This window comes from Ailuropoda melanoleuca, unplaced genomic scaffold, assembly GCF_002007445.2.
Source record: "Ailuropoda melanoleuca isolate Jingjing unplaced genomic scaffold, ASM200744v2 unplaced-scaffold3761, whole genome shotgun sequence".
Classification (NCBI taxonomy): domain Eukaryota; kingdom Metazoa; phylum Chordata; class Mammalia; order Carnivora; family Ursidae; genus Ailuropoda; species Ailuropoda melanoleuca.
In genome coordinates this window covers 13,541-19,502 of record NW_023208959.1, presented here as the reverse complement: position 1 = coordinate 19,502, position 5,962 = coordinate 13,541, and the positions used below count along the sequence as shown (strand labels likewise).

The 5,962-nt window shown below is 62.6% G+C and overlaps 1 long non-coding RNA gene across 1 annotated transcript in view; it reads left to right on the top strand.

Moving 5' to 3' along the window:
- Positions 1-26: 26 nt before the first annotated feature.
- LOC117798916 overlaps positions 27-5,962 on the top strand; it is a 9,071-nt gene continuing 3,135 nt past the window's right edge. The window contains exons 1-2 of the long non-coding RNA XR_004622924.1: positions 27-3,073; positions 3,114-3,670. This is a non-coding gene — a long non-coding RNA (uncharacterized LOC117798916). The remainder of the gene's footprint in view (positions 3,074-3,113; positions 3,671-5,962) is intronic.

Below are 5,962 nucleotides of genomic sequence, written 5' to 3'. Positions count from 1 at the left end.
TGCACAGGTGTCCCGTGCACCTGCCCCACACTACAGAGCAGCTGGGGGGCGGGGGTCTGGCCGGCCCCTCCCGCGCTTCTCCCCGGGGAGCAGGTGAGGCCCTAGTGCAGGGGTGGGCTGATGCCAAGCCTCCGTGGGTGGGCACAGATGTTGTGGGGGCTGCTCCAGGTCCCTGGGGGGCTCTGGGTGGACCAGGGCTATGGGGGCAGCCTGGGGGTTCAGCCCTGTCTCCTTCGGGCAGTCTCTCCTGGACTTGGGGTGTGTGTCCACATGTGCCAAGGGCCAGCCTAGCCGAGGATGTGCTCTTCCAGAGGCCTCCGGATTCAGGGTGTGGATGGAGGTCTCAGGGGTGTCCAGGTACAAGTGAATGTGATATCTAGATCCAGGGAGGCCCAGGTACAGGTGAATGTGATGTGCAGACCCAGGGAAGTGTAGGTATAGCTCAAGGAGAGGTTGAGACCCAGGACAGGTGCAGGTGCGTACAAAGGAGATACCCAGACACTGGTTAGGACCAGTTCCAGGTACAGGGGCGGCCCAGGTACAGGTGAGGCCCAGATTAAGGTACTGTGGATGTCTAGTCTCAAGGAGGCTCAGGGTAGGCCCAGATGTTGTAGTGAAGTGTATTCCAGTCACATGGGAGGCCCAGGTCCAGGTGCAGGTGAGATCCAGGTACAACGGAATCTAGATCCAGGGGAGACCGAGTGAAGGCCCATGTCCGGCCCAAGTTCAGGTGAGGTGAATGTGCAGGTGCAGGTCCGGCCCAAGTTCAGGTGAGGTGAATGTGCAGGTGCAGGTAAGGCCCAGGCCCAGGGATAGTCCAGGGATAGCCCAGGTGCAGAAAATGTTCAGGTACAGGCGAAGTGGTAGGCCAGACCCAGGGAAGGCCCAGGCCCAGAAGCAGGGAAGGTCTAAACCAAGGGGAGGTCCAGGGGAAGTCCAGCTCCAGGAGAAGCCCAGGTGCAGCTTAATGGGAGGTCCAGACCCAGATGAGACCCAAGGATGGTCGGGGTAGGACCAGACTCATGGAAAGCCCAAGGGAAATCCAGATCCAGGTAAAGGTGGAGGGAGGGTCAGTAGCAGTGCAGGTGCTGAGAGGGCTCAGGCTCAGGGAAGCCCCCATCCAGGCCCCGATACCGGTGATGTGTACTCAGTCCCAGTGGAGGCCCAGGGTCCTGGCTCTGACCCTCAGGAGCCATGCTTGAGGGCCCCGGGTTCAGGCTGGTTTTCGCTGTTGGGTCTGTCACTGTGGTAGCTGTAACTGTAGTAACACAGTGGGACGTTCCTTGTCAAAAAGCCCAGGTGGGTGGCAGAAGGAGCCGTGCCCTGCCGGAGGCCCCTGGTCCTGGTGCTGCACTGGGTCTGTCGGCACAGGTGTCCCGTGCACCTGCCCCACCCTACAGAGCAGCTGGGGGGCGGGGGTCTGGCTGGCCCCTCCTGCGCTGTCTCCCCAGGGAGGAGGTGAGGCCCCAGTGCAGGGGTGGGCTGATGCCAAGCCTCTGTGGGTGGGCACAGATGTTGTGGGGGCTGCTCCGGGTCCCTGGGGGGCTCTGGGTGGACCAGGGCTATGGGGGCAGCCTGCGGGGTCAGCCCTGTCTCCTTCGGGCATTCCCCCCAGATTCGGGTTGTGTGCCCACATGTGCCAAGGACCGGCCTGGCCGAGGGTGTACTCTTCCGGAAGCCTCCGGAATCAGGGTGTGGATCAAGGGTCCCAGGGGTGTCCAGGTGAGGTCAGGTTTGGACCAGACTGAGGGGGCCCTGAGCACTGGGATGGACGGTCCAGAGACATGGGTCCCAGAGACATGGGCACGAGGGTCCAGCCCTCCCCCTGGAGGAACTGTTTTCAAACCGTATTGGATCAGCCGCCCTGAAGGGGCTCATATGTGGCCCACCGTCGCGCTTCCCACAGGGCAGGGTGCCAGCCCACCTGGGCCTCACACAGGGAGCTGGTGGTGTGGGAACGGGGTCGCACGGGGTTGGGCTGTGTGGGGTTTGTGATGGGCTCTGTGATGCTGTGGTAGTAACATGTCCCAGCAGTGCAATAATACCAGAGTGACACAGACCCACCCAGAATCCTTCTTCCCTGGGGGGCCACCTGCCTGTGGGCCCAGCTGGGGAGCCTCCTGGGAGGCTCAGGCTGAAGCTTGGGATGGAGGCGGAGCCTGGGGAGGTGGTGGGCAGGCCCAGAGCTGCAGGTGTGCTGCTGGAGCCCTGGAGGCCTCTTGCGCTCTGGTGGGGGCTCCCTGGCGGGGTGCGGCGCTGTGGGGCTCGTGTGTGTACCCATCTTGGATGCAACGACATTGTGACAGCCTTCTGGGTTAACCGTGGCCCCATGGTGTGGGGATCACTCTGGGACCCTTCGTGTGCCGGGGCCAGCAGGTGGTTCCCAGCCAGGGAGGCCAGAGGTGGGGGGAGAGGGCAGGTGTCTCTCCTGGTGTCTCTGAGCCTTGGGACTCTGGGTCTGAATTGTGCTCCGTGGCCTAGGGCGTCTGGAAGGGCGGTACCGGCTTGGCCTACCTGGACCCGGGCCTCTGGCTGTGCCTCTGATGCTCAGCGGCTGTCTCCCTTGCCATATGCCTGTGGGCCCCTTGTCTCTAAAGCCGCTGTGGGGATGGACCCAGAGCCTCTCCAGTCCCAGAGAACCTGTGTCCTGGGTGTCGCTTCGGTTCTTTCAGGTTCCAGGCAACCTGGAGCAGCTGCAGGTGAGCAGGTGCAGGTGTGTTCGAGGCCCGGATAGAGTTGCGTGGTTGTCCAGACCCAGGGAGGCCCAGGACAGGAGCAGGGGCTGTCCAGACCCAGGGAGGCCCAGGTGCAGGGGCAGGGGAGGTCCAGACCCAGGGAGGCCCAGGTATAGATCATGGGGAGGTCCAGACCCAGGACAGGTGCAGGTGCATGGGAAGGAGATATCCAGACCCTGGTTAGGACAAGTTGCAGGTGCAAGGGAGGCCCAGGTGCAGGTGAGGCCCAGGTTAAGGTACTGTGGATGTATAGTCCCAGGGAGGCTCAGAAGGTGCCCAGATGTTGTCGTGAAGAGTATTCCAGTCATAGGGGAGGCCCAGGTCCAGGTGCAGGGGAGGTCCAGACCAGGGAGAGGCCCAGTTACAGGTCCAGGGGAGGTCCAGAACCAGGAGAGGCCCAGGTGCATTGGAAGGGGATATCCAGATCCAGGTTAAGACCAGTTACAGGTGCGGGAGAGGCCCTGGTGCAGGTGAGGCCCGGATTAAGGTGCTGTGGATGTCAAGGGCCAGGGGAGGCCCAGAGGAGGCCGAGACCTGGAAAGCCCAGGGTCAGGTTTGGTGAGGTCCAGCCCCAAGGGAGGCCCATGTCCAGCTGCTGGGAGGGCTAATCCCAGGGGAGGTACATCCATTCAGAGGTGTGGCTCAGGTACAGGTGGAAGGGACGTCCAGACGCAGGAGAGGCTAAGGTGCAGGGGAAGGTGAGGCCCAGGTACGGGGGAGTCCCAGATACAGGTGAAGTGGTAGTCCAGACCCAAGGGAAGGCCAGGTGCAGGTGCCCAGCTGGTCCAGACCCAGGGCTCAGAAGACCAGGTGTAGGTTAGGTCCAAATCCAGGGGAGGTCCAGGTGCAGGTTAAAGGGAAGTCTGGACCCAGAGGAGACCGGGTTGCAGGAGAAGGTGAGGCCCAGTCCAAGCAGAGGCCTAGGTGAGGCCCAGGTGCAGGGGAGTCCCAGGTTCAGGTTTGGTGAAGCCCAGGCCCAGGGAGGCTGAGGGGAGGCCCAGAGGTTGCCCAGGTACCGGTGAAGTGTATTCCAGTCACAGTGGAGGCCCAGATACAGGTGCAGGAGAATCCCACGTTCAGGTTTGGTGAGGCCCAGGCCCAGAGGAGGTCAACGGGAGGCCTAGAGCCAGGGGGCACCCAGGCCCAGGTGCAGGGGAAGGTCTAAACCAAGGGGAGGTCCAGGGGAAGTCCGGTCCCAGGAGAAGCCCAGGTGCAGCTTAATGGGAGGTCCAGACCCAGAAGAGACCCAAGGATGGTCAGGGGAGGACCAGACTCATGGAAGGCCCAAGGGAAATCCAGATCCAGGTAAAGGTGGAGGGAGGGTCAGTAGCAGTGCAGGTGCTGAGCGTGCTCAGGCTCAGGGAAGCCCCCATCCAGGCCCCGATACCGGTGATGTGTACTCAGTCCCAGTGGAGGCCCAGGGTCCTGGCTCTGACCCTCAGGAGCCATGCTTGAGGGCCCCGGGTTCAGGCTGGTTTTCGCTGTTGGGTCTGTCACTGTGGTAGCTGTAACTGTAGTAACACAGTGGGACGTTCCTTGTCAAAAAGCCCAGGTGGGTGGCAGAAGGAGCCGTGCCCTGCCGGAGGCCCCTGGTCCTGGTGCTGNGTGGCCTAGGGCGTCTGGAAGGGCGGTACCGGCTTGGCCTACCTGGACCCGGGCCTCTGGCTGTGCCTCTGATGCTCAGCGGCTGTCTCCCTTGCCATATGCCTGTGGGCCCCTTGTCTCTAAAGCCGCNAGTGCAGGGGTGGGCTGATGCCAAGCCTCTGTGGGTGGGCACAGATGTTGTGGGGGCTGCTCCGGGTCCCTGGGGGGCTCTGGGTGGACCAGGGCTATGGGGGCAGCCTGCGGGGTCAGCCCTGTCTCCTTCGGGCATTCCCCCCAGATTCGGGTNGGATAGAGGTGCGTGGTTGTCCAGACCCAGGGAGGCCCAGGACAGGAGCAGGGGCTGTCCAGACCCAGGGAGGCCCAGGTGCAGGGGCAGGGGAGGTCCAGACCCAGGGAGGCCCAGGTATAGATCATGGGGAGGTCCAGACCCAGGACAGGTGCAGGTGCATGGGAAGGAGATATCCAGACCCTGGTTAGGACAAGTTGCAGGTGCAAGGGAGGCCCAGGTGCAGGTGAGGCCCAGGTTAAGGTACTGTGGATGTATAGTCCCAGGGAGGCTCAGAAGGTGCCCAGATGTTGTCGTGAAGAGTATTCCAGTCATAGGGGAGGCCCAGGTCCAGGTGCAGGGGAGGTCCAGACCAGGGAGAGGCCCAGTTACAGGTCCAGGGGAGGTCCAGAACCAGGAGAGGCCCAGGTGCATTGGAAGGGGATATCCAGATCCAGGTTAAGACCAGTTACAGGTGCGGGAGAGGCCCTGGTGCAGGTGAGGCCCGGATTAAGGTGCTGTGGATGTCAACGGCCAGGGGAGGCCCAGAGGAGGCCGAGACCTGGAAAGCCCAGGGTCAGGTTTGGTGAGGTCCAGCCCCAAGGGAGGCCCATGTCCAGCTGCTGGGAGGGCTAATCCCAGGGGAGGTACATCCATTCAGAGGTGTGGCTCAGGTACAGGTGGAAGGGACGTCCAGACGCAGGAGAGGCTAAGGTGCAGGGGAAGGTGAGGCCCAGGTACGGGGGAGTCCCAGATACAGGTGAAGTGGTAGTCCAGACCCAAGGGAAGGCCAGGTGCAGGTGCCCAGGTGGTCCAGACCCAGGGCTCAGAAGACCAGGTGTAGGTTAGGTCCAAATCCAGGGGAGGTCCAGGTGCAGGTTAAAGGGAAGTCTGGACCCAGAGGAGACCGGGTTGCAGGAGAAGGTGAGGCCCAGTCCAAGCAGAGGCCTAGGTGAGGCCCAGGTGCAGGGGAGTCCCAGGTTCAGGTTTGGTGAAGCCCAGGCCCAGGGAGGCTGAGGGGAGGCCCAGAGGTTGCCCAGGTACCGGTGAAGTGTATTCCAGTCACAGTGGAGGCCCAGATACAGGTGCAGGAGAATCCCACGTTCAGGTTTGGTGAGGCCCAGGCCCAGAGGGGGTCAACGGGAGGCCTAGAGCCAGGGGGCGCCCAGGCCCAGGTGCAGGGGAAGGTCTAAACCAAGGGGAGGTCCAGGGGAAGTCCGGTCCCAGGAGAAGCCCAGGTGCAGCTTAATGGGAGGTCCAGACCCAGAAGAGACCCAAGGATGGTCAGGGGAGGACCAGACTCATGGAAGGCCCAAGGGAAATCCAGATCCAGGTAAAGGTGGAGGGAGGGTCAGTA